This window comes from Loxodonta africana, chromosome 21 (assembly GCF_030014295.1).
Source record: "Loxodonta africana isolate mLoxAfr1 chromosome 21, mLoxAfr1.hap2, whole genome shotgun sequence".
NCBI lineage: Eukaryota > Metazoa > Chordata > Mammalia > Proboscidea > Elephantidae > Loxodonta > Loxodonta africana.
Window position 1 is genome coordinate 23853639 of NC_087362.1, and position 25946 is coordinate 23879584.

A 25946-nucleotide genomic window follows, 5' to 3' on the forward strand; every position below is an offset into this window, starting at 1 on the left:
CATAGAGAGATAGTATTCAGGGACACACGGACACGGACAGGGACGCAACCAGGCAGGAAGCCCGGCCCAGGGGCCCGGCCAGCGGCCCTCGGGCACCAGGAAAGCTTCGGGGGTGGCGGCGGCGTCGACGAGGACGACGACGGCGACGACGACGACGGCGGACGACGGCGGACGACGGCGGCCCGGCACTCCAGTCCAGTCGGGCCGCAGCGCTTCCCGGCCGCCCCTACTCTCCCCCGCTCCCACCCCCCGCCCGGGCCTTCAGGTTCAGGCCCTGCGGGAGCGCGCCCTGCCCTCGTGGCGGTGGGAGACGCTCCCCGTGGCGCCAGAGCCTCTCCTTGGGGCCGGAGCTCTGTCCTTGTCCAGCGGGGGCAGGCCCCTGGCTCAGAGGGCCTTCGGGAGCCACCCGGGCCGCCTCCGCCCTGCCGCCCCCCCACCCTCCACCCCGACCGGCCTCTGCCCCAACTTGGCTGCTCGGCTGCCCTCCTTCCCTCGGGCTCTGCCCACCCTTCCTGGCTCTGCAGGCCTGCCTCCTGGTGTGCCGGGATGTCTGCTAGTGGATTGGGAGGAGAAGACACCCGGGGCGGGCGGGCCCCTTGCCCTCCCGGGGCGGGCGGGCCCCTTGCCCTCCCCGGGCAACTTGCTTCGTGTACTCTGGGGGTGGGGGTGGGGCTGGGCTGGGGCTGAGGCTGGGGCTGGGGCTGGGCCTGGGGCTGGGGGTGCGGGTGGGGACGTGAGACGGCCACAACGGTGGTGGTGGCGGTGGCCGCCGGACACTCGGCCGACTAGCCAGCCTCTCTCTCTGAGGTGTGGCGTGGGGAGGGGGAGGGGGGTCGGGGAGGCGACGAGGCGGGCGTGGGGGCGGTGGTGAGGCGGCCTTGAGGTGGGGATCTCGTGCCCGGGAGGAACAGGTGCCCTCCTGCCCGGTGTCCCGCGCGGGCCTAGACGTGGCCTCAAGTGGCCTGACCCCGATGAGTGAGTGAGGACGGGTCCTCCTGGCCGTCGGGCACACAGAACTAGGGGAGCCGGGGCCAGTCGAGCTGGGGGCCTCCCGAGAGGTGCGAGACCGCAGCAGGGCGTGCGGGGGTCCAGGCCGGGTGGGGTGGTGCGGTGTTGAGCTGGAGGCTATGCGGGGGGCGGGGCGCCGGGCGCGGGGCGGGGACGGCCACGCACGTTTCCTGCAGGGCTGTGGCTCTGGACCGCCAGGGCCAGAAGCAGCCTGCCCGCGGTCAGCGGGGGGTGAGGTGCGGATGGCGGGGGCCGCCCGCCCTCCCCGCGCCGGTCGCCCGTCCCCACCCACGCCCCCGCCGCCACCCCACCCCACCCCACAACCCGCCCTCCCTCCTCCCATCGGGGAAGCTCACCAGTGAGCTGGGCAGCTGGGCCAACGCGCCTGCCCCACCGCCCTGGCCCCCCACCGACCCTCCCGTCAGGCTAAGCGCCGCCTGCCCCACCTCCAGCCCCCCAGCAGGACCGGGAGCCTACGTGGGGTCCTGACTGGCCAGTGGGCAGGACGTCCCTCGTCGGTAGGCGTGTGGCTCGTGCGTGGTCTTTCGCCGCTCCCCGGTGCCCTCCCCGCCAGCACCAGGGCTCGGGGGTCCGGTGGGAAGTACCAGAGGGCCTCCGCGGCACCTAGGAGCAGCCTGGCGCGCAAGGGTTCGCCGTGCTCCTCCGAGTCCCGCGTGGCCCTGGAGGGCCACGGCCGGCCAGGAGGGCGACGAGGGGCAAAGGCGGGAGGGACAGGTGGGCCGGGGACCGGGCCCGGGGCCGGGACTGGGGCCGAGAGCCGGGCCCGGCGAGGGCCCCTTGGAGGAAGGGGAGGCAAAGGGAGGCCCCGCCAGGGGACGGGCCGGGGTGGGGGGAGGGCGAGTGGAGGCCGGGGCCACCCCACGCTGGGCAGGGGGAGAGACGAGAGGCGCTCGGCCAGATGTCGGCGGAAGCAGGCGGCCCGAGTGCCTCCCGGTGCCGCCGCCGGGGCGAGGGGCGAGCAGGCGGCAGGAGAGCCCCGGCCGGACTGAGGGGGGGCCGTGGGGCTTCGCAGGAAGGGCAGGGGGGCGCGACCCGGGCGGCCTTCCCGCCTGGCTGACTGCCTTCCTCCCGGTCGCCGCCACCTGCCTGCTTGGAGGCCGGACTCTTGGGCCGGCTGGCCGGGACCCGCACCCTTGGCCAGGCGGGGCGGCCGGGGCGGGGCTGGGCGGCCAAAGCTGGAGGCTGCCGGGGCGGCCAAGGCGCGCTGCGCCGGCGGCTGGGGCCGCTGAGCAGGCTCTTAGGGCGAGCGGCGGCAGGCGCTGACGTCTACGGCCATACCACCCTGAACGCGCCCGATCTCGTCTGATCTCGGAAGCTAAGCAGGGTCGGGCCTGGTTAGTACTTGGATGGGAGACCGCCTGGGAATACCGGGTGCTGTAGGCTTTTACGCCTCCTTTTCTCTTTTGCCGCCAACCCACGGGGCACAGGGACACACGGACACGGACAGGGACGCAACCAGGCCAGGAAGCCCGGCCCAGGGGCCCGGCCAGCGGCCCTCGGGCACCAGGAAAGCTTCGGGGGTGGCGGCGGCGTCGACGAGGACGACGACGGCGACGACGACGACGGCGGACGACGGCGGCCCGGCACTCCAGTCCAGTCGGGCCGCAGCGCTTCCCGGCCGCCCCTACTCTCCCCCGCTCCCACCCCCCGCCCGGGCCTTCAGGTTCAGGCCCTGCGGGAGCGCGCCCTGCCCCTCGTGGCGGTGGGAGACGCTCCCCGTGGCGCCAGAGCCTCTCCTTGGGGCCGGAGCTCTGTCCTTGTCCAGCGGGGGCAGGCCCCTGGCTCAGAGGGCCTTCGGGAGCCACCCGGGCCGCCTCCGCCCTGCCGCCCCCCACCCTCCACCCCGACCGGCCTCTGCCCCAACTTGGCTGCTCGGCTGCCCTCCTTCCCTCGGGCTCTGCCCACCCTTCCTGGCTCTGCAGGCCTGCCTCCTGGTGTGCCGGGATGTCTGCTAGTGGATTGGGAGGAGAAGACACCCGGGGCGGGCGGGCCCCTTGCCCTCCCCGGGCAACTTGCTTCGTGTACTCTGGGGGTGGGGGTGGGGCTGGGGCTGGGGCTGAGGCTGGGGCTGGGGCTGGGCCTGGGGCTGGGGGTGCGGGTGGGGACGTGAGACGGCCACAACGGTGGTGGTGGCGGTGGCCGCCGGACACTCGGCCGACTAGCCAGCCTCTCTCTCTGAGGTGTGGCGTGGGGGGGGAGGGGGGTCGGGGAGGCGACGAGGCGGGCGTGGGGGCGGTGGTGAGGCGGCCTTGAGGTGGGGATCTCGTGCCCGGGAGGAACAGGTGCCCTCCTGCCCTGTGTCCCGCGCGGGCCTAGACGTGGCCTCAAGTGGCCTGACCCCGATGAGTGAGTGAGGACGGGTCCTCCTGGCCGTCGGGCACACAGAACTAGGGGAGCCGGGGCCAGTCGAGCTGGGGGCCTCCCCGAGAGGTGCGAGACCGCAGCAGGGGCGTGCGGGGGTCCAGGCCGGGTGGGGTGGTGCGGTGTTGAGCTGGAGGCTATGCGGGGGGCGGGGCGCCGGGCGCGGGGCGGGGACGGCCACGCACGTTTCCTGCAGGGCTGTGGCTCTGGACCGCCAGGGCCAGAAGCAGCCTGCCCGCGGTCAGCGGGGGGTGAGGTGCGGATGGCGGGGGCCGCCCGCCCTCCCCGCGCCGGTCGCCCGTCCCCACCCACGCCCCCGCCGCCACCCCACCCCACCCCACAACCCGCCCTCCCTCCTCCCATCGGGGAAGCTCACCAGTGAGCTGGGCAGCTGGGCCAACGCGCCTGCCCCACCGCCCTGGCCCCCCACCGACCCTCCCGTCAGGCTAAGCGCCGCCTGCCCCACCTCCAGCCCCCCAGCAGGACCGGGAGCCTACGTGGGGTCCTGACTGGCCAGTGGGCAGGACGTCCCTCGTCGGTAGGCGTGTGGCTCGTGCGTGGTCTTTCGCCGCTCCCCGGTGCCCTCCCCCGCCAGCACCAGGGCTCGGGGGTCCGGTGGGAAGTACCAGAGGGCCTCCGCGGCACCTAGGAGCAGCCTGGCGCGCAAGGGTTCGCCGTGCTCCTCCGAGTCCCGCGTGGCCCTGGAGGGCCACGGCCGGCCAGGAGGGCGACGAGGGGCAAAGGCGGGAGGGACAGGTGGGCCGGGGACCGGGCCCGGGGCCGGGACTGGGGCCGAGAGCCGGGCCCGGCGAGGGCCCCTTGGAGGAAGGGGAGGCAAAGGGAGGCCCCGCCAGGGGACGGGCCGGGGTGGGGGAAGGGCGAGTGGAGGCCGGGGCCACCCCACGCTGGGCAGGGGGAGAGACGAGAGGCGCTCGGCCAGATGTCGGCGGAAGCAGGCGGCCCGAGTGCCTCCCGGTGCCGCCGCCGGGGGCGAGGGGCGAGCAGGCGGCAGGAGAGCCCCGGCCGGACTGAGGGGGGCCGTGGGGCTTCGCAGGAAGGGCAGGGGGCGCGACCCGGGCGGCCTTCCCGCCTGGCTGACTGCCTTCCTCCCGGTCGCCGCCACCTGCCTGCTTGGAGGCCGGACTCTTGGGCCGGCTGGCCGGGACCCGCACCCTTGGCCAGGCGGGGCGGGCCGGGGCGGGCCGGGGCGGGCCGGGGCGGGGCTGGGCGGCCAAAGCTGGAGGCTGCCGGGGCGGCCAAGGCGCGCTGCGCCGGCGGCTGGGGCCGCTGAGCAGGCTCTTAGGGCGAGCGGCGGCAGGCGCTGACGTCTACGGCCATACCACCCTGAACGCGCCCGATCTCGTCTGATCTCGGAAGCTAAGCAGGGTCGGGCCTGGTTAGTACTTGGATGGGAGACCGCCTGGGAATACCGGGTGCTGTAGGCTTTTACGCCTCCTTTTCTCTTTTGCCGCCAACCCACGGGGCACAGGGACACACGGACACGGACAGGGACGCAACCAGGCCAGGAAGCCCGGCCCAGGGGCCCGGCCAGCGGCCCTCGGGCACCAGGAAAGCTTCGGGGGTGGCGGCGGCGTCGACGAGGACGACGACGGCGACGACGACGACGGCGGACGACGGCGGCCCGGCACTCCAGTCCAGTCGGGCCGCAGCGCTTCCCGGCCGCCCCTACTCTCCCCCGCTCCCACCCCCCGCCCGGGCCTTCAGGTTCAGGCCCTGCGGGAGCGCGCCCTGCCCTCGTGGCGGTGGGAGACGCTCCCCGTGGCGCCAGAGCCTCTCCTTGGGGCCGGAGCTCTGTCCTTGTCCAGCGGGGGCAGGCCCCTGGCTCAGAGGGCCTTCGGGAGCCACCCGGGCCGCCTCCGCCCTGCCGCCCCCCCACCCTCCACCCCGACCGGCCTCTGCCCCAACTTGGCTGCTCGGCTGCCCTCCTTCCCTCGGGCTCTGCCCACCCTTCCTGGCTCTGCAGGCCTGCCTCCTGGTGTGCCGGGATGTCTGCTAGTGGATTGGGAGGAGAAGACACCCGGGGCGGGCGGGCCCCTTGCCCTCCCCGGGCAACTTGCTTCGTGTACTCTGGGGGTGGGGGTGGGGCTGGGGCTGGGGCTGAGGCTGGGGCTGGGGCTGGGCCTGGGGCTGGGGGTGCGGGTGGGGACGTGAGACGGCCACAACGGTGGTGGTGGCGGTGGCCGCCGGACACTCGGCCGACTAGCCAGCCTCTCTCTCTGAGGTGTGGCGTGGGGGGGGGGAGGGGGGTCGGGGAGGCGACGAGGCGGGCGTGGGGGCGGTGGTGAGGCGGCCTTGAGGTGGGGATCTCGTGCCCGGGAGGAACAGGTGCCCTCCTGCCCGGTGTCCCGCGCGGGCCTAGACGTGGCCTCAAGTGGCCTGACCCCGATGAGTGAGTGAGGACGGGTCCTCCTGGCCGTCGGGCACACAGAACTAGGGGAGCCGGGGCCAGTCGAGCTGGGGGCCTCCCCGAGAGGTGCGAGACCGCAGCAGGGGCGTGCGGGGGTCCAGGCCGGGTGGGGTGGTGCGGTGTTGAGCTGGAGGCTATGCGGGGGGCGGGGCGCCGGGCGCGGGGCGGGGACGGCCACGCACGTTTCCTGCAGGGCTGTGGCTCTGGACCGCCAGGGCCAGAAGCAGCCTGCCCGCGGTCAGCGGGGGGTGAGGTGCGGATGGCGGGGGCCGCCCGCCCTCCCCGCGCCGGTCGCCCGTCCCCACCCACGCCCCCGCCGCCACCCCACCCCACCCCACAACCCGCCCTCCCTCCTCCCATCGGGGAAGCTCACCAGTGAGCTGGGCAGCTGGGCCAACGCGCCTGCCCCACCGCCCTGGCCCCCCACCGACCCTCCCGTCAGGCTAAGCGCCGCCTGCCCCACCTCCAGCCCCCCAGCAGGACCGGGAGCCTACGTGGGGTCCTGACTGGCCAGTGGGCAGGACGTCCCTCGTCGGTAGGCGTGTGGCTCGTGCGTGGTCTTTCGCCGCTCCCCGGTGCCCTCCCCCGCCAGCACCAGGGCTCGGGGGTCCGGTGGGAAGTACCAGAGGGCCTCCGCGGCACCTAGGAGCAGCCTGGCGCGCAAGGGTTCGCCGTGCTCCTCCGAGTCCCGCGTGGCCCTGGAGGGCCACGGCCGGCCAGGAGGGCGACGAGGGGCAAAGGCGGGAGGGACAGGTGGGCCGGGGACCGGGCCCGGGGCCGGGACTGGGGCCGAGAGCCGGGCCCGGCGAGGGCCCCTTGGAGGAAGGGGAGGCAAAGGGAGGCCCCGCCAGGGGACGGGCCGGGGTGGGGGGAGGGCGAGTGGAGGCCGGGGCCACCCCACGCTGGGCAGGGGGAGAGACGAGAGGCGCTCGGCCAGATGTCGGCGGAAGCAGGCGGCCCGAGTGCCTCCCGGTGCCGCCGCCGGGGCCGAGGGGCGAGCAGGCGGCAGGAGAGCCCCGGCCGGACTGAGGGGGGCCGTGGGGCTTCGCAGGAAGGGCAGGGGGCGCGACCCGGGCGGCCTTCCCGCCTGGCTGACTGCCTTCCTCCCGGTCGCCGCCACCTGCCTGCTTGGAGGCCGGACTCTTGGGCCGGCTGGCCGGGACCCGCACCCTTGGCCAGGCGGGGCGGGCCGGGGCGGGGCTGGGCGGCCAAAGCTGGAGGCTGCCGGGGCGGCCAAGGCGCGCTGCGCCGGCGGCTGGGGCCGCTGAGCAGGCTCTTAGGGCGAGCGGCGGCAGGCGCTGACGTCTACGGCCATACCACCCTGAACGCGCCCGATCTCGTCTGATCTCGGAAGCTAAGCAGGGTCGGGCCTGGTTAGTACTTGGATGGGAGACCGCCTGGGAATACCGGGTGCTGTAGGCTTTTACGCCTCCTTTTCTCTTTTGCCGCCAACCCACGGGGCACAGGGACACACGGACACGGACAGGGACGCAACCAGGCCAGGAAGCCCGGCCCAGGGGCCCGGCCAGCGGCCCTCGGGCACCAGGAAAGCTTCGGGGGTGGCGGCGGCGTCGACGAGGACGACGACGGCGACGACGACGACGGCGGACGACGGCGGACGACGGCGGCCCGGCACTCCAGTCCAGTCGGGCCGCAGCGCTTCCCGGCCGCCCCTACTCTCCCCCGCTCCCACCCCCCGCCCGGGCCTTCAGGTTCAGGCCCTGCGGGAGCGCGCCCTGCCCTCGTGGCGGTGGGAGACGCTCCCCGTGGCGCCAGAGCCTCTCCTTGGGGCCGGAGCTCTGTCCTTGTCCAGCGGGGGCAGGCCCCTGGCTCAGAGGGCCTTCGGGAGCCACCCGGGCCGCCTCCGCCCTGCCGCCCCCCCACCCTCCACCCCGACCGGCCTCTGCCCCAACTTGGCTGCTCGGCTGCCCTCCTTCCCTCGGGCTCTGCCCACCCTTCCTGGCTCTGCAGGCCTGCCTCCTGGTGTGCCGGGATGTCTGCTAGTGGATTGGGAGGAGAAGACACCCGGGGCGGGCGGGCCCCTTGCCCTCCCCGGGCAACTTGCTTCGTGTACTCTGGGGGTGGGGGTGGGGCTGGGGCTGGGGCTGAGGCTGGGGCTGGGCTGGGCCTGGGGCTGGGGGTGCGGGTGGGGACGTGAGACGGCCACAACGGTGGTGGTGGCGGTGGCCGCCGGACACTCGGCCGACTAGCCAGCCTCTCTCTCTGAGGTGTGGCGTGGGGGGGGGGAGGGGGGTCGGGGAGGCGACGAGGCGGGCGTGGGGGCGGTGGTGAGGCGGCCTTGAGGTGGGGATCTCGTGCCCGGGAGGAACAGGTGCCCTCCTGCCCGGTGTCCCGCGCGGGCCTAGACGTGGCCTCAAGTGGCCTGACCCCGATGAGTGAGTGAGGACGGGTCCTCCTGGCCGTCGGGCACACAGAACTAGGGGAGCCGGGGCCAGTCGAGCTGGGGGCCTCCCCGAGAGGTGCGAGACCGCAGCAGGGGCGTGCGGGGGTCCAGGCCGGGTGGGGTGGTGCGGTGTTGAGCTGGAGGCTATGCGGGGGGCGGGGCGCCGGGCGCGGGGCGGGGACGGCCACGCACGTTTCCTGCAGGGCTGTGGCTCTGGACCGCCAGGGCCAGAAGCAGCCTGCCCGCGGTCAGCGGGGGGTGAGGTGCGGATGGCGGGGGCCGCCCGCCCTCCCCGCGCCGGTCGCCCGTCCCCACCCACGCCCCCGCCGCCACCCCACCCCACCCCACAACCCGCCCTCCCTCCTCCCATCGGGGAAGCTCACCAGTGAGCTGGGCAGCTGGGCCAACGCGCCTGCCCCACCGCCCTGGCCCCCCACCGACCCTCCCGTCAGGCTAAGCGCCGCCTGCCCCACCTCCAGCCCCCCAGCAGGACCGGGAGCCTACGTGGGGTCCTGACTGGCCAGTGGGCAGGACGTCCCTCGTCGGTAGGCGTGTGGCTCGTGCGTGGTCTTTCGCCGCTCCCCGGTGCCCTCCCCCGCCAGCACCAGGGCTCGGGGGTCCGGTGGGAAGTACCAGAGGGCCTCCGCGGCACCTAGGAGCAGCCTGGCGCGCAAGGGTTCGCCGTGCTCCTCCGAGTCCCGCGTGGCCCTGGAGGGCCACGGCCGGCCAGGAGGGCGACGAGGGGCAAAGGCGGGAGGGACAGGTGGGCCGGGGACCGGGCCCGGGGCCGGGACTGGGGCCGAGAGCCGGGCCCGGCGAGGGCCCCTTGGAGGAAGGGGAGGCAAAGGGAGGCCCCGCCAGGGGACGGGCCGGGGTGGGGGAAGGGCGAGTGGAGGCCGGGGCCACCCCACGCTGGGCAGGGGGAGAGACGAGAGGCGCTCGGCCAGATGTCGGCGGAAGCAGGCGGCCCGAGTGCCTCCCAGTGCCGCCGCCGGGGGCGAGGGGCGAGCAGGCGGCAGGAGAGCCCCGGCCGGACTGAGGGGGGCCGTGGGGCTTCGCAGGAAGGGCAGGGGGCGCGACCCGGGCGGCCTTCCCGCCTGGCTGACTGCCTTCCTCCCGGTCGCCGCCACCTGCCTGCTTGGAGGCCGGACTCTTGGGCCGGCTGGCCGGGACCCGCACCCTTGGCCAGGCGGGGCGGGCCGGGGCGGGCCGGGGCGGGCCGGGGCGGGGCTGGGCGGCCAAAGCTGGAGGCTGCCGGGGCGGCCAAGGCGCGCTGCGCCGGCGGCTGGGGCCGCTGAGCAGGCTCTTAGGGCGAGCGGCGGCAGGCGCTGACGTCTACGGCCATACCACCCTGAACGCGCCCGATCTCGTCTGATCTCGGAAGCTAAGCAGGGTCGGGCCTGGTTAGTACTTGGATGGGAGACCGCCTGGGAATACCGGGTGCTGTAGGCTTTTACGCCTCCTTTTCTCTTTTGCCGCCAACCCACGGGGCACAGGGACACACGGACACGGACAGGGACGCAACCAGGCCAGGAAGCCCGGCCCAGGGGCCCGGCCAGCGGCCCTCGGGCACCAGGAAAGCTTCGGGGGTGGCGGCGGCGTCGACGAGGACGACGACGGCGACGACGACGACGGCGGACGACGGCGGACGACGGCGGCCCGGCACTCCAGTCCAGTCGGGCCGCAGCGCTTCCCGGCCGCCCCTACTCTCCCCCGCTCCCACCCCCCGCCCGGGCCTTCAGGTTCAGGCCCTGCGGGAGCGCGCCCTGCCCTCGTGGCGGTGGGAGACGCTCCCCGTGGCGCCAGAGCCTCTCCTTGGGGCCGGAGCTCTGTCCTTGTCCAGCGGGGGCAGGCCCCTGGCTCAGAGGGCCTTCGGGAGCCACCCGGGCCGCCTCCGCCCTGCCGCCCCCCCACCCTCCACCCCGACCGGCCTCTGCCCCAACTTGGCTGCTCGGCTGCCCTCCTTCCCTCGGGCTCTGCCCACCCTTCCTGGCTCTGCAGGCCTGCCTCCTGGTGTGCCGGGATGTCTGCTAGTGGATTGGGAGGAGAAGACACCCGGGGCGGGCGGGCCCCTTGCCCTCCCCGGGCAACTTGCTTCGTGTACTCTGGGGGTGGGGGTGGGGCTGGGGCTGGGGCTGAGGCTGGGGCTGGGGCTGGGCCTGGGGCTGGGGGTGCGGGTGGGGACGTGAGACGGCCACAACGGTGGTGGTGGCGGTGGCCGCCGGACACTCGGCCGACTAGCCAGCCTCTCTCTCTGAGGTGTGGCGTGGGGGGGGGAGGGGGGTCGGGGAGGCGACGAGGCGGGCGTGGGGGCGGTGGTGAGGCGGCCTTGAGGTGGGGATCTCGTGCCCGGGAGGAACAGGTGCCCTCCTGCCCGGTGTCCCGCGCGGGCCTAGACGTGGCCTCAAGTGGCCTGACCCCGATGAGTGAGTGAGGACGGGTCCTCCTGGCCGTCGGGCACACAGAACTAGGGGAGCCGGGGCCAGTCGAGCTGGGGGCCTCCCCGAGAGGTGCGAGACCGCAGCAGGGGCGTGCGGGGGTCCAGGCCGGGTGGGGTGGTGCGGTGTTGAGCTGGAGGCTATGCGGGGGGCGGGGCGCCGGGCGCGGGGCGGGGACGGCCACGCACGTTTCCTGCAGGGCTGTGGCTCTGGACCGCCAGGGCCAGAAGCAGCCTGCCCGCGGTCAGCGGGGGGTGAGGTGCGGATGGCGGGGGCCGCCCGCCCTCCCCGCGCCGGTCGCCCGTCCCCACCCACGCCCCCGCCGCCACCCCACCCCACCCCACAACCCGCCCTCCCTCCTCCCATCGGGGAAGCTCACCAGTGAGCTGGGCAGCTGGGCCAACGCGCCTGCCCCACCGCCCTGGCCCCCCACCGACCCTCCCGTCAGGCTAAGCGCCGCCTGCCCCACCTCCAGCCCCCCAGCAGGACCGGGAGCCTACGTGGGGTCCTGACTGGCCAGTGGGCAGGACGTCCCTCGTCGGTAGGCGTGTGGCTCGTGCGTGGTCTTTCGCCGCTCCCCGGTGCCCTCCCCCGCCAGCACCAGGGCTCGGGGGTCCGGTGGGAAGTACCAGAGGGCCTCCGCGGCACCTAGGAGCAGCCTGGCGCGCAAGGGTTCGCCGTGCTCCTCCGAGTCCCGCGTGGCCCTGGAGGGCCACGGCCGGCCAGGAGGGCGACGAGGGGCAAAGGCGGGAGGGACAGGTGGGCCGGGGACCGGGCCCGGGGCCGGGACTGGGGCCGAGAGCCGGGCCCGGCGAGGGCCCCTTGGAGGAAGGGGAGGCAAAGGGAGGCCCCGCCAGGGGACGGGCCGGGGTGGGGGGAGGGCGAGTGGAGGCCGGGGCCACCCCACGCTGGGCAGGGGGAGAGACGAGAGGCGCTCGGCCAGATGTCGGCGGAAGCAGGCGGCCCGAGTGCCTCCCGGTGCCGCCGCCGGGGCCGAGGGGCGAGCAGGCGGCAGGAGAGCCCCGGCCGGACTGAGGGGGGCCGTGGGGCTTCGCAGGAAGGGCAGGGGGCGCGACCCGGGCGGCCTTCCCGCCTGGCTGACTGCCTTCCTCCCGGTCGCCGCCACCTGCCTGCTTGGAGGCCGGACTCTTGGGCCGGCTGGCCGGGACCCGCACCCTTGGCCAGGCGGGGCGGGCCGGGGCGGGGCTGGGCGGCCAAAGCTGGAGGCTGCCGGGGCGGCCAAGGCGCGCTGCGCCGGCGGCTGGGGCCGCTGAGCAGGCTCTTAGGGCGAGCGGCGGCAGGCGCTGACGTCTACGGCCATACCACCCTGAACGCGCCCGATCTCGTCTGATCTCGGAAGCTAAGCAGGGTCGGGCCTGGTTAGTACTTGGATGGGAGACCGCCTGGGAATACCGGGTGCTGTAGGCTTTTACGCCTCCTTTTCTCTTTTGCCGCCAACCCACGGGGCACAGGGACACACGGACACGGACAGGGACGCAACCAGGCCAGGAAGCCCGGCCCAGGGGCCCGGCCAGCGGCCCTCGGGCACCAGGAAAGCTTCGGGGGTGGCGGCGGCGTCGACGAGGACGACGACGGCGACGACGACGACGGCGGACGACGGCGGACGACGGCGGCCCGGCACTCCAGTCCAGTCGGGCCGCAGCGCTTCCCGGCCGCCCCTACTCTCCCCCGCTCCCACCCCCCGCCCGGGCCTTCAGGTTCAGGCCCTGCGGGAGCGCGCCCTGCCCTCGTGGCGGTGGGAGACGCTCCCCGTGGCGCCAGAGCCTCTCCTTGGGGCCGGAGCTCTGTCCTTGTCCAGCGGGGGCAGGCCCCTGGCTCAGAGGGCCTTCGGGAGCCACCCGGGCCGCCTCCGCCCTGCCGCCCCCCCACCCTCCACCCCGACCGGCCTCTGCCCCAACTTGGCTGCTCGGCTGCCCTCCTTCCCTCGGGCTCTGCCCACCCTTCCTGGCTCTGCAGGCCTGCCTCCTGGTGTGCCGGGATGTCTGCTAGTGGATTGGGAGGAGAAGACACCCGGGGCGGGCGGGCCCCTTGCCCTCCCCGGGGCGGGCGGGCCCCTTGCCCTCCCCGGGCAACTTGCTTCGTGTACTCTGGGGGTGGGGGTGGGGCTGGGGCTGGGGCTGAGGCTGGGGCTGGGGCTGGGCCTGGGGCTGGGGGTGCGGGTGGGGACGTGAGACGGCCACAACGGTGGTGGTGGCGGTGGCCGCCGGACACTCGGCCGACTAGCCAGCCTCTCTCTCTGAGGTGTGGCGTGGGGAGGGGGAGGGGGGTCGGGGAGGCGACGAGGCGGGCGTGGGGGCGGTGGTGAGGCGGCCTTGAGGTGGGGATCTCGTGCCCGGGAGGAACAGGTGCCCTCCTGCCCGGTGTCCCGCGCGGGCCTAGACGTGGCCTCAAGTGGCCTGACCCCGATGAGTGAGTGAGGACGGGTCCTCCTGGCCGTCGGGCACACAGAACTAGGGGAGCCGGGGCCAGTCGAGCTGGGGGCCTCCCCGAGAGGTGCGAGACCGCAGCAGGGGCGTGCGGGGGTCCAGGCCGGGTGGGGTGGTGCGGTGTTGAGCTGGAGGCTATGCGGGGGGCGGGGCGCCGGGCGCGGGGCGGGGACGGCCACGCACGTTTCCTGCAGGGCTGTGGCTCTGGACCGCCAGGGCCAGAAGCAGCCTGCCCGCGGTCAGCGGGGGGTGAGGTGCGGATGGCGGGGGCCGCCCGCCCTCCCCGCGCCGGTCGCCCGTCCCCACCCACGCCCCCGCCGCCACCCCACCCCACCCCACAACCCGCCCTCCCTCCTCCCATCGGGGAAGCTCACCAGTGAGCTGGGCAGCTGGGCCAACGCGCCTGCCCCACCGCCCTGGCCCCCCACCGACCCTCCCGTCAGGCTAAGCGCCGCCTGCCCCACCTCCAGCCCCCCAGCAGGACCGGGAGCCTACGTGGGGTCCTGACTGGCCAGTGGGCAGGACGTCCCTCGTCGGTAGGCGTGTGGCTCGTGCGTGGTCTTTCGCCGCTCCCCGGTGCCCTCCCCCGCCAGCACCAGGGCTCGGGGGTCCGGTGGGAAGTACCAGAGGGCCTCCGCGGCACCTAGGAGCAGCCTGGCGCGCAAGGGTTCGCCGTGCTCCTCCGAGTCCCGCGTGGCCCTGGAGGGCCACGGCCGGCCAGGAGGGCGACGAGGGGCAAAGGCGGGAGGGACAGGTGGGCCGGGGACCGGGCCCGGGGCCGGGACTGGGGCCGAGAGCCGGGCCCGGCGAGGGCCCCTTGGAGGAAGGGGAGGCAAAGGGAGGCCCGGCCAGGGGACGGGCCGGGGTGGGGGGAGGGCGAGTGGAGGCCGGGGCCACCCCACGCTGGGCAGGGGGAGAGACGAGAGGCGCTCGGCCAGATGTCGGCGGAAGCAGGCGGCCCGAGTGCCTCCCGGTGCCGCCGCCGGGGGCGAGGGGCGAGCAGGCGGCAGGAGAGCCCCGGCCGGACTGAGGGGGGCCGTGGGGCTTCGCAGGAAGGGCAGGGGGCGCGACCCGGGCGGCCTTCCCGCCTGGCTGACTGCCTTCCTCCCGGTCGCCGCCACCTGCCTGCTTGGAGGCCGGACTCTTGGGCCGGCTGGCCGGGACCCGCACCCTTGGCCAGGCGGGGCGGGCCGGGGCGGGCCGGGGCGGGCCGGGGCGGGCCGGGGCGGGGCTGGGCGGCCAAAGCTGGAGGCTGCCGGGGCGGCCAAGGCGCGCTGCGCCGGCGGCTGGGGCCGCTGAGCAGGCTCTTAGGGCGAGCGGCGGCAGGCGCTGACGTCTAGGGCCATACCACCCTGAACGCGCCCGATCTCGTCTGATCTCGGAAGCTAAGCAGGGTCGGGCCTGGTTAGTACTTGGATGGGAGACCGCCTGGGAATACCGGGTGCTGTAGGCTTTTACGCCTCCTTTTCTCTTTTGCCGCCAACCCACGGGGCACAGGGACACACGGACACGGACAGGGACGCAACCAGGCCAGGAAGCCCGGCCCAGGGGCCCGGCCAGCGGCCCTCGGGCACCAGGAAAGCTTCGGGGGTGGCGGCGGCGTCGACGAGGACGACGACGGCGACGACGACGACGGCGGACGACGGCGGCCCGGCACTCCAGTCCAGTCGGGCCGCAGCGCTTCCCGGCCGCCCCTACTCTCCCCCGCTCCCACCCCCCGCCCGGGCCTTCAGGTTCAGGCCCTGCGGGAGCGCGCCCTGCCCTCGTGGCGGTGGGAGACGCTCCCCGTGGCGCCAGAGCCTCTCCTTGGGGCCGGAGCTCTGTCCTTGTCCAGCGGGGGCAGGCCCCTGGCTCAGAGGGCCTTCGGGAGCCACCCGGGCCGCCTCCGCCCTGCCGCCCCCCCACCCTCCACCCCGACCGGCCTCTGCCCCAACTTGGCTGCTCGGCTGCCCTCCTTCCCTCGGGCTCTGCCCACCCTTCCTGGCTCTGCAGGCCTGCCTCCTGGTGTGCCGGGATGTCTGCTAGTGGATTGGGAGGAGAAGACACCCGGGGCGGGCGGGCCCCTTGCCCTCCCCGGGCAACTTGCTTCGTGTACTCTGGGGGTGGGGGTGGGGCTGGGGCTGGGGCTGAGGCTGGGGCTGGGGCTGGGCCTGGGGCTGGGGGTGCGGGTGGGGACGTGAGACGGCCACAACGGTGGTGGTGGCGGTGGCCGCCGGACACTCGGCCGACTAGCCAGCCTCTCTCTCTGAGGTGTGGCGTGGGGAGGGGGAGGGGGGTCGGGGAGGCGACGAGGCGGGCGTGGGGGCGGTGGTGAGGCGGCCTTGAGGTGGGGATCTCGTGCCCGGGAGGAACAGGTGCCCTCCTGCCCGGTGTCCCGCGCGGGCCTAGACGTGGCCTCAAGTGGCCTGACCCCGATGAGTGAGTGAGGACGGGTCCTCCTGGCCGTCGGGCACACAGAACTAGGGGAGCCGGGGCCAGTCGAGCTGGGGGCCTCCCCGAGAGGTGCGAGACCGCAGCAGGGGCGTGCGGGGGTCCAGGCCGGGTGGGGTGGTGCGGTGTTGAGCTGGAGGCTATGCGGGGGGCGGGGCGCCGGGCGCGGGGCGGGGACGGCCACGCACGTTTCCTGCAGGGCTGTGGCTCTGGACCGCCAGGGCCAGAAGCAGCCTGCCCGCGGTCAGCGGGGGGTGAGGTGCGGATGGCGGGGGCCGCCCGCCCTCCCCGCGCCGGTCGCCCGTCCCCACCCACGCCCCCGCCGCCACCCCACCCCACCCCACAACCCGCCCTCCCTCCTCCCATCGGGGAAGCTCACCAGTGAGCTGGGCAGCTGGGCCAACGCGCCTGCCCCACCGCCCTGGCCCCCCACCGACCCTCCCGTCAGGCTAAGCGCCGCCTGCCCCACCTCCAGCCCCCCAGCAGGACCGGGAGCCTACGTGGGGTCCTGACTGGCCAGTGGGCAGGACGTCCCTCGTCGGTAGGCGTGTGGCTCGTGCGTGGTCTTTCGCCGCTCCCCGGTGCCCTCCCCCGCCAGCACCAGGGCTCGGGGGTCCGGTGGGAAGTACCAGAGGGCCTCCGCGGCACCTAGGAGCAGCCTGGCGCGCAAGGGTTCGCCGTGCTCCTCCGAGTCCCGCGTGGCCCTGGAGGGCCACGGCCGGCCAGGAGGGCGACGAGGGGCAAAGGCGGGAGGGACAGGTGGGCCGGGGACCGGGCCCGGGGCCGGGACTGGGGCCGAGAGCCGGGCCCGGCGAGGGCCCCTTGGAGGAAGGGGAGGCAAAGGGAGGCCCGGCCAGGGGACGGGCCGGGGTGGGGGGAGGGCGAGTGGAGGCCGGGGCCACCCCACGCTGGGCAGGGGGAGAGACGAGAGGCGCTCGGCCAGATGTCGGCGGAAGCAGGCGGCCCGAGTGCCTCCCGGTGCCGCCGCCGGGGGCGAGGGGCGAGCAGGCGGCAGGAGAGCCCCGGCCGGACTGAGGGGGGCCGTGGGGCTTCGCAGGAAGGGCAGGGGGCGCGACCCGGGCGGCCTTCCCGCCTGGCTGACTGCCTTCCTCCCGGTCGCCGCCACCTGCCTGCTTGGAGGCCGGACTCTTGGGCCGGCTGGCCGGGACCCGCACCCTTGGCCAGGCGGGGCGGGCCGGGGCGGGGCTGGGCGGCCAAAGCTGGAGGCTGCCGGGGCGGCCAAGGCGCGCTGCGCCGGCGGCTGGGGCCGCTGAGCAGGCTCTTAGGGCGAGCGGCGGCAGGCGCTGACGTCTACGGCCATACCACCCTGAACGCGCCCGATCTCGTCTGATCTCGGAAGCTAAGCAGGGTCGGGCCTGGTTAGTACTTGGATGGGAGACCGCCTGGGAATACCGGGTGCTGTAGGCTTTTACGCCTCCTTTTCTCTTTTGCCGCCAACCCACGGGGCACAGGGACACACGGACACGGACAGGGACGCAACCAGGCCAGGAAGCCCGGCCCAGGGGCCCGGCCAGCGGCCCTCGGGCACCAGGAAAGCTTCGGGGGTGGCGGCGGCGTCGACGAGGACGGCGACGACGACGACGGCGGACGACGGCGGCCCGGCACTCCAGTCCAGTCGGGCCGCAGCGCTTCCCGGCCGCCCCTACTCTCCCCCGCTCCCACCCCCCGCCCGGGCCTTCAGGTTCAGGCCCTGCGGGAGCGCGCCCTGCCCTCGTGGCGGTGGGAGACGCTCCCCGTGGCGCCAGAGCCTCTCCTTGGGGCCGGAGCTCTGTCCTTGTCCAGCGGGGGCAGGCCCCTGGCTCAGAGGGCCTTCGGGAGCCACCCGGGCCGCCTCCGCCCTGCCGCCCCCCCACCCTCCACCCCGACCGGCCTCTGCCCCAACTTGGCTGCTCGGCTGCCCTCCTTCCCTCGGGCTCTGCCCACCCTTCCTGGCTCTGCAGGCCTGCCTCCTGGTGTGCCGGGATGTCTGCTAGTGGATTGGGAGGAGAAGACACCCGGGGCGGGCGGGCCCCTTGCCCTCCCCGGGGCGGGCGGGCCCCTTGCCCTCCCCGGGCAACTTGCTTCGTGTACTCTGGGGGTGGGGGTGGGGCTGGGGCTGGGGCTGAGGCTGGGGCTGGGGCTGGGCCTGGGGCTGGGGGTGCGGGTGGGGACGTGAGACGGCCACAACGGTGGTGGTGGCGGTGGCCGCCGGACACTCGGCCGACTAGCCAGCCTCTCTCTCTGAGGTGTGGCGTGGGGGGGGGGAGGGGGGTCGGGGAGGCGACGAGGCGGGCGTGGGGGCGGTGGTGAGGCGGCCTTGAGGTGGGGATCTCGTGCCCGGGAGGAACAGGTGCCCTCCTGCCCGGTGTCCCGCGCGGGCCTAGACGTGGCCTCAAGTGGCCTGACCCCGATGAGTGAGTGAGGACGGGTCCTCCTGGCCGTCGGGCACACAGAACTAGGGGAGCCGGGGCCAGTCGAGCTGGGGGCCTCCCCGAGAGGTGCGAGACCGCAGCAGGGGCGTGCGGGGGTCCAGGCCGGGTGGGGTGGTGCGGTGTTGAGCTGGAGGCTATGCGGGGGGCGGGGCGCCGGGCGCGGGGCGGGGACGGCCACGCACGTTTCCTGCAGGGCTGTGGCTCTGGACCGCCAGGGCCAGAAGCAGCCTGCCCGCGGTCAGCGGGGGGTGAGGTGCGGATGGCGGGGGCCGCCCGCCCTCCCCGCGCCGGTCGCCCGTCCCCACCCACGCCCCCGCCGCCACCCCACCCCACCCCACAACCCGCCCTCCCTCCTCCCATCGGGGAAGCTCACCAGTGAGCTGGGCAGCTGGGCCAACGCGCCTGCCCCACCGCCCTGGCCCCCCACCGACCCTCCCGTCAGGCTAAGCGCCGCCTGCCCCACCTCCAGCCCCCCAGCAGGACCGGGAGCCTACGTGGGGTCCTGACTGGCCAGTGGGCAGGACGTCCCTCGTCGGTAGGCGTGTGGCTCGTGCGTGGTCTTTCGCCGCTCCCCGGTGCCCTCCCCCGCCAGCACCAGGGCTCGGGGGTCCGGTGGGAAGTACCAGAGGGCCTCCGCGGCACCTAGGAGCAGCCTGGCGCGCAAGGGTTCGCCGTGCTCCTCCGAGTCCCGCGTGGCCCTGGAGGGCCACGGCCGGCCAGGAGGGCGACGAGGGGCAAAGGCGGGAGGGACAGGTGGGCCGGGGACCGGGCCCGGGGCCGGGACTGGGGCCGAGAGCCGGGCCCGGCGAGGGCCCCTTGGAGGAAGGGGAGGCAAAGGGAGGCCCGGCCAGGGGACGGGCCGGGGTGGGGGGAGGGCGAGTGGAGGCCGGGGCCACCCCACGCTGGGCAGGGGGAGAGACGAGAGGCGCTCGGCCAGATGTCGGCGGAAGCAGGCGGCCCGAGTGCCTCCCGGTGCCGCCGCCGGGGGCGAGGGGCGAGCAGGCGGCAGGAGAGCCCCGGCCGGACTGAGGGGGGCCGTGGGGCTTCGCAGGAAGGGCAGGGGGCGCGACCCGGGCGGCCTTCCCGCCTGGCTGACTGCCTTCCTCCCGGTCGCCGCCACCTGCCTGCTTGGAGGCCGGACTCTTGGGCCGGCTGGCCGGGACCCGCACCCTTGGCCAGGCGGGGCGGGCCGGGGCGGGGCTGGGCGGCCAAAGCTGGAGGCTGCCGGGGCGGCCAAGGCGCGCTGCGCCGGCGGCTGGGGCCGCTGAGCAGGCTCTTAGGGCGAGCGGCGGCAGGCGCTGACGTCTACGGCCATACCACCCTGAACGCGCCCGATCTCGTCTGATCTCGGAAGCTAAGCAGGGTCGGGCCTGGTTAGTACTTGGATGGGAGACCGCCTGGGAATACCGGGTGCTGTAGGCTTTTACGCCTCCTTTTCTCTTTTGCCGCCAACCCACGGGGCACAGGGACACACGGACACGGACAGGGACGCAACCAGGCCAGGAAGCCCGGCCCAGGGGCCCGGCCAGCGGCCCTCGGGCACCAGGAAAGCTTCGGGGGTGGCGGCGGCGTCGACGAGGACGACGACGGCGACGACGACGACGGCGGACGACGGCGGCCCGGCACTCCAGTCCAGTCGGGCCGCAGCGCTTCCCGGCCGCCCCTACTCTCCCCCGCTCCCACCCCCCGCCCGGGCCTTCAGGTTCAGGCCCTGCGGGAGCGCGCCCTGCCCTCGTGGCGGTGGGAGACGCTCCCCGTGGCGCCAGAGCCTCTCCTTGGGGCCGGAGCTCTGTCCTTGTCCAGCGGGGGCAGGCCCCTGGCTTAGAGGGCCTTCGGGAGCCACCCGGGCCGCCTCCGCCCTGCCGCCCCCCCACCCTCCACCCCGACCGGCCTCTGCCCCAACTTGGCTGCTCGGCTGCCCTCCTTCCCTCGGGCTCTGCCCACCCTTCCTGGCTCTGCAGGCCTGCCTCCTGGTGTGCCGGGATGTCTGCTAGTGGATTGGGAGGAGAAGACACCCGGGGCGGGCGGGCCCCTTGCCCTCCCCGGGCAACTTGCTTCGTGTACTCTGGGGGTGGGGGTGGGGCTGGGGCTGGGGCTGAGGCTGGGGCTGGGGCTGGGCCTGGGGCTGGGGGTGCGGGTGGGGACGTGAGACGGCCACAACGGTGGTGGTGGCGGTGGCCGCCGGACACTCGGCCGACTAGCCAGCCTCTCTCTCTGAGGTGTGGCGTGGGGAGGGGGAGGGGGGTCGGGGAGGCGACGAGGCGGGCGTGGGGGCGGTGGTGAGGCGGCCTTGAGGTGGGGATCTCGTGCCCGGGAGGAACAGGTGCCCTCCTGCCCGGTGTCCCGCGCGGGCCTAGACGTGGCCTCAAGTGGCCTGACCCCGATGAGTGAGTGAGGACGGGTCCTCCTGGCCGTCGGGCACACAGAACTAGGGGAGCCGGGGCCAGTCGAGCTGGGGGCCTCCCCGAGAGGTGCGAGACCGCAGCAGGGGCGTGCGGGGGTCCAGGCCGGGTGGGGTGGTGCGGTGTTGAGCTGGAGGCTATGCGGGGGGCGGGGCGCCGGGCGCGGGGCGGGGACGGCCACGCACGTTTCCTGCAGGGCTGTGGCTCTGGACCGCCAGGGCCAGAAGCAGCCTGCCCGCGGTCAGCGGGGGGTGAGGTGCGGATGGCGGGGGCCGCCCGCCCTCCCCGCGCCGGTCGCCCGTCCCCACCCACGCCCCCGCCGCCACCCCACCCCACCCCACAACCCGCCCTCCCTCCTCCCATCGGGGAAGCTCACCAGTGAGCTGGGCAGCTGGGCCAACGCGCCTGCCCCACCGCCCTGGCCCCCCACCGACCCTCCCGTCAGGCTAAGCGCCGCCTGCCCCACCTCCAGCCCCCCAGCAGGACCGGGAGCCTACGTGGGGTCCTGACTGGCCAGTGGGCAGGACGTCCCTCGTCGGTAGGCGTGTGGCTCGTGCGTGGTCTTTCGCCGCTCCCCGGTGCCCTCCCCCGCCAGCACCAGGGCTCGGGGGTCCGGTGGGAAGTACCAGAGGGCCTCCGCGGCACCTAGGAGCAGCCTGGCGCGCAAGGGTTCGCCGTGCTCCTCCGAGTCCCGCGTGGCCCTGGAGGGCCACGGCCGGCCAGGAGGGCGACGAGGGGCAAAGGCGGGAGGGACAGGTGGGCCGGGGACCGGGCCCGGGGCCGGGACTGGGGCCGAGAGCCGGGCCCGGCGAGGGCCCCTTGGAGGAAGGGGAGGCAAAGGGAGGCCCGGCCAGGGGACGGGCCGGGGTGGGGGGAGGGCGAGTGGAGGCCGGGGCCACCCCACGCTGGGCAGGGGGAGAGACGAGAGGCGCTCGGCCAGATGTCGGCGGAAGCAGGCGGCCCGAGTGCCTCCCGGTGCCGCCGCCGGGGGCGAGGGGCGAGCAGGCGGCAGGAGAGCCCCGGCCGGACTGAGGGGGGCCGTGGGGCTTCGCAGGAAGGGCAGGGGGCGCGACCCGGGCGGCCTTCCCGCCTGGCTGACTGCCTTCCTCCCGGTCGCCGCCACCTGCCTGCTTGGAGGCCGGACTCTTGGGCCGGCTGGCCGGGACCCGCACCCTTGGCCAGGCGGGGCGGGCCGGGGCGGGCCGGGGCGGGCCGGGGCGGGCCGGGGCGGGGCTGGGCGGCCAAAGCTGGAGGCTGCCGGGGCGGCCAAGGCGCGCTGCGCCGGCGGCTGGGGCCGCTGAGCAGGCTCTTAGGGCGAGCGGCGGCAGGCGCTGACGTCTACGGCCATACCACCCTGAACGCGCCCGATCTCGTCTGATCTCGGAAGCTAAGCAGGGTCGGGCCTGGTTAGTACTTGGATGGGAGACCGCCTGGGAATACCGGGTGCTGTAGGCTTTTACGCCTCCTTTTCTCTTTTGCCGCCAACCCACGGGGCACAGGGACACACGGACACGGACAGGGACGCAACCAGGCCAGGAAGCCCGGCCCAGGGGCCCGGCCAGCGGCCCTCGGGCACCAGGAAAGCTTCGGGGGTGGCGGCGGCGTCGACGAGGACGACGACGGCGACGACGACGACGGCGGACGACGGCGGCCCGGCACTCCAGTCCAGTCGGGCCGCAGCGCTTCCCGGCCGCCCCTACTCTCCCCCGCTCCCACCCCCCGCCCGGGCCTTCAGGTTCAGGCCCTGCGGGAGCGCGCCCTGCCCTCGTGGCGGTGGGAGACGCTCCCCGTGGCGCCAGAGCCTCTCCTTGGGGCCGGAGCTCTGTCCTTGTCCAGCGGGGGCAGGCCCCTGGCTCAGAGGGCCTTCGGGAGCCACCCGGGCCGCCTCCGCCCTGCCGCCCCCCCACCCTCCACCCCGACCGGCCTCTGCCCCAACTTGGCTGCTCGGCTGCCCTCCTTCCCTCGGGCTCTGCCCACCCTTCCTGGCTCTGCAGGCCTGCCTCCTGGTGTGCCGGGATGTCTGCTAGTGGATTGGGAGGAGAAGACACCCGGGGCGGGCGGGCCCCTTGCCCTCCCCGGGGCGGGCGGGCCCCTTGCCCTCCCCGGGCAACTTGCTTCGTGTACTCTGGGGGTGGGGGTGGGGCTGGGGCTGGGGCTGAGGCTGGGGCTGGGGCTGGGCCTGGGGCTGGGGGTGCGGGTGGGGACGTGAGACGGCCACAACGGTGGTGGTGGCGGTGGCCGCCGGACACTCGGCCGACTAGCCAGCCTCTCTCTCTGAGGTGTGGCGTGGGGAGGGGGAGGGGGGTCGGGGAGGCGACGAGGCGGGCGTGGGGGCGGTGGTGAGGCGGCCTTGAGGTGGGGATCTCGTGCCCGGGAGGAACAGGTGCCCTCCTGCCCGGTGTCCCGCGCGGGCCTAGACGTGGCCTCAAGTGGCCTGACCCCGATGAGTGAGTGAGGACGGGTCCTCCTGGCCGTCGGGCACACAGAACTAGGGGAGCCGGGGCCAGTCGAGCTGGGGGCCTCCCCGAGAGGTGCGAGACCGCAGCAGGGGCGTGCGGGGGTCCAGGCCGGGTGGGGTGGTGCGGTGTTGAGCTGGAGGCTATGCGGGGGGCGGGGCGCCGGGCGCGGGGCGGGGACGGCCACGCACGTTTCCTGCAGGGCTGTGGCTCTGGACCGCCAGGGCCAGAAGCAGCCTGCCCGCGGTCAGCGGGGGGTGAGGTGCGGATGGCGGGGGCCGCCCGCCCTCCCCGCGCCGGTCGCCCGTCCCCACCCACGCCCCCGCCGCCACCCCACCCCACCCCACAACCCGCCCTCCCTCCTCCCATCGGGGAAGCTCACCAGTGAGCTGGGCAGCTGGGCCAACGCGCCTGCCCCACCGCCCTGGCCCCCCACCGACCCTCCCGTCAGGCTAAGCGCCGCCTGCCCCACCTCCAGCCCCCCAGCAGGACCGGGAGCCTACGTGGGGTCCTGACTGGCCAGTGGGCAGGACGTCCCTCGTCGGTAGGCGTGTGGCTCGTGCGTGGTCTTTCGCCGCTCCCCGGTGCCCTCCCCCGCCAGCACCAGGGCTCGGGGGTCCGGTGGGAAGTACCAGAGGGCCTCCGCGGCACCTAGGAGCAGCCTGGCGCGCAAGGGTTCGCCGTGCTCCTCCGAGTCCCGCGTGGCCCTGGAGGGCCACGGCCGGCCAGGAGGGCGACGAGGGGCAAAGGCGGGAGGGACAGGTGGGCCGGGGACCGGGCCCGGGGCCGGGACTGGGGCCGAGAGCCGGGCCCGGCGAGGGCCCCTTGGAGGAAGGGGAGGCAAAGGGAGGCCCGGCCAGGGGACGGGCCGGGGTGGGGGGAGGGCGAGTGGAGGCCGGGGCCACCCCACGCTGGGCAGGGGGAGAGACGAGAGGCGCTCGGCCAGATGTCGGCGGAAGCAGGCGGCCCGAGTGCCTCCCGGTGCCGCCGCCGGGGGCGAGGGGCGAGCAGGCGGCAGGAGAGCCCCGGCCGGACTGAGGGGGGCCGTGGGGCTTCGCAGGAAGGGCAGGGGGCGCGACCCGGGCGGCCTTCCCGCCTGGCTGACTGCCTTCCTCCCGGTCGCCGCCACCTGCCTGCTTGGAGGCCGGACTCTTGGGCCGGCTGGCCGGGACCCGCACCCTTGGCCAGGCGGGGCGGGCCGGGGCGGGCCGGGGCGGGCCGGGGCGGGCCGGGGCGGGGCTGGGCGGCCAAAGCTGGAGGCTGCCGGGGCGGCCAAGGCGCGCTGCGCCGGCGGCTGGGGCCGCTGAGCAGGCTCTTAGGGCGAGCGGCGGCAGGCGCTGACGTCTACGGCCATACCACCCTGAACGCGCCCGATCTCGTCTGATCTCGGAAGCTAAGCAGGGTCGGGCCTGGTTAGTACTTGGATGGGAGACCGCCTGGGAATACCGGGTGCTGTAGGCTTTTACGCCTCCTTTTCTCTTTTGCCGCCAACCCACGGGGCACAGGGACACACGGACACGGACAGGGACGCAACCAGGCCAGGAAGCCCGGCCCAGGGGCCCGGCCAGCGGCCCTCGGGCACCAGGAAAGCTTCGGGGGTGGCGGCGGCGTCGACGAGGACGACGACGGCGACGACGACGACGGCGGACGACGGCGGCCCGGCACTCCAGTCCAGTCGGGCCGCAGCGCTTCCCGGCCGCCCCTACTCTCCCCCGCTCCCACCCCCCGCCCGGGCCTTCAGGTTCAGGCCCTGCGGGAGCGCGCCCTGCCCTCGTGGCGGTGGGAGACGCTCCCCGTGGCGCCAGAGCCTCTCCTTGGGGCCGGAGCTCTGTCCTTGTCCAGCGGGGGCAGGCCCCTGGCTCAGAGGGCCTTCGGGAGCCACCCGGGCCGCCTCCGCCCTGCCGCCCCCCCACCCTCCACCCCGACCGGCCTCTGCCCCAACTTGGCTGCTCGGCTGCCCTCCTTCCCTCGGGCTCTGCCCACCCTTCCTGGCTCTGCAGGCCTGCCTCCTGGTGTGCCGGGATGTCTGCTAGTGGATTGGGAGGAGAAGACACCCGGGGCGGGCGGGCCCCTTGCCCTCCCCGGGCAACTTGCTTCGTGTACTCTGGGGGTGGGGGTGGGGCTGGGGCTGGGGCTGAGGCTGGGGCTGGGGCTGGGCCTGGGGCTGGGGGTGCGGGTGGGGACGTGAGACGGCCACAACGGTGGTGGTGGCGGTGGCCGCCGGACACTCGGCCGACTAGCCAGCCTCTCTCTCTGAGGTGTGGCGTGGGGAGGGGGAGGGGGGTCGGGGAGGCGACGAGGCGGGCGTGGGGGCGGTGGTGAGGCGGCCTTGAGGTGGGGATCTCGTGCCCGGGAGGAACAGGTGCCCTCCTGCCCGGTGTCCCGCGCGGGCCTAGACGTGGCCTCAAGTGGCCTGACCCCGATGAGTGAGTGAGGACGGGTCCTCCTGGCCGTCGGGCACACAGAACTAGGGGAGCCGGGGCCAGTCGAGCTGGGGGCCTCCCCGAGAGGTGCGAGACCGCAGCAGGGGCGTGCGGGGGTCCAGGCCGGGTGGGGTGGTGCGGTGTTGAGCTGGAGGCTATGCGGGGGGCGGGGCGCCGGGCGCGGGGCGGGGACGGCCACGCACGTTTCCTGCAGGGCTGTGGCTCTGGACCGCCAGGGCCAGAAGCAGCCTGCCCGCGGTCAGCGGGGGGTGAGGTGCGGATGGCGGGGGCCGCCCGCCCTCCCCGCGCCGGTCGCCCGTCCCCACCCACGCCCCCGCCGCCACCCCACCCCACCCCACAACCCGCCCTCCCTCCTCCCATCGGGGAAGCTCACCAGTGAGCTGGGCAGCTGGGCCAACGCGCCTGCCCCACCGCCCTGGCCCCCCACCGACCCTCCCGTCAGGCTAAGCGCCGCCTGCCCCACCTCCAGCCCCCCAGCAGGACCGGGAGCCTACGTGGGGTCCTGACTGGCCAGTGGGCAGGACGTCCCTCGTCGGTAGGCGTGTGGCTCGTGCGTGGTCTTTCGCCGCTCCCCGGTGCCCTCCCCCGCCAGCACCAGGGCTCGGGGGTCCGGTGGGAAGTACCAGAGGGCCTCCGCGGCACCTAGGAGCAGCCTGGCGCGCAAGGGTTCGCCGT

The 25946-nt window shown here is 75.3% G+C and overlaps 10 non-coding genes across 10 annotated transcripts; all 10 read left to right on the forward strand.

Annotated features, from left to right (window-relative positions):
- Positions 1 to 2293: 2293 nt before the first annotated feature.
- LOC135228406 (5S ribosomal RNA) lies at positions 2294 to 2412 on the forward strand. The gene has a single exon (XR_010318926.1). It is a non-coding gene; the product is annotated as a 5S ribosomal RNA (ribosomal RNA).
- Positions 2413 to 4716: 2304 nt separating this feature from the next.
- LOC135228407 (5S ribosomal RNA) lies at positions 4717 to 4835 on the forward strand. The gene has a single exon (XR_010318927.1). It is a non-coding gene; the product is annotated as a 5S ribosomal RNA (ribosomal RNA).
- Positions 4836 to 7121: 2286 nt separating this feature from the next.
- On the forward strand, positions 7122 to 7240 carry LOC135228408 (5S ribosomal RNA). The gene has a single exon (XR_010318928.1). It is a non-coding gene; the product is annotated as a 5S ribosomal RNA (ribosomal RNA).
- A 2315-nt stretch (positions 7241 to 9555) lies between these two features.
- On the forward strand, positions 9556 to 9674 carry LOC135228409 (5S ribosomal RNA). Its single transcript, XR_010318929.1, has one exon. It is a non-coding gene; the product is annotated as a 5S ribosomal RNA (ribosomal RNA).
- Positions 9675 to 11969: 2295 nt separating this feature from the next.
- Positions 11970 to 12088, forward strand: LOC135228410 (5S ribosomal RNA). The gene has a single exon (XR_010318930.1). It is a non-coding gene; the product is annotated as a 5S ribosomal RNA (ribosomal RNA).
- A 2353-nt stretch (positions 12089 to 14441) lies between these two features.
- On the forward strand, positions 14442 to 14560 carry LOC135228420 (5S ribosomal RNA). Its single transcript, XR_010318940.1, has one exon. It is a non-coding gene; the product is annotated as a 5S ribosomal RNA (ribosomal RNA).
- A 2286-nt stretch (positions 14561 to 16846) lies between these two features.
- On the forward strand, positions 16847 to 16965 carry LOC135228411 (5S ribosomal RNA). The gene has a single exon (XR_010318931.1). It is a non-coding gene; the product is annotated as a 5S ribosomal RNA (ribosomal RNA).
- Positions 16966 to 19272: 2307 nt separating this feature from the next.
- LOC135228412 (5S ribosomal RNA) lies at positions 19273 to 19391 on the forward strand. The gene has a single exon (XR_010318932.1). It is a non-coding gene; the product is annotated as a 5S ribosomal RNA (ribosomal RNA).
- Positions 19392 to 21707: 2316 nt separating this feature from the next.
- On the forward strand, positions 21708 to 21826 carry LOC135228413 (5S ribosomal RNA). The gene has a single exon (XR_010318933.1). It is a non-coding gene; the product is annotated as a 5S ribosomal RNA (ribosomal RNA).
- A 2343-nt stretch (positions 21827 to 24169) lies between these two features.
- On the forward strand, positions 24170 to 24288 carry LOC135228415 (5S ribosomal RNA). The gene has a single exon (XR_010318935.1). It is a non-coding gene; the product is annotated as a 5S ribosomal RNA (ribosomal RNA).
- Positions 24289 to 25946: the final 1658 nt, after the last annotated feature.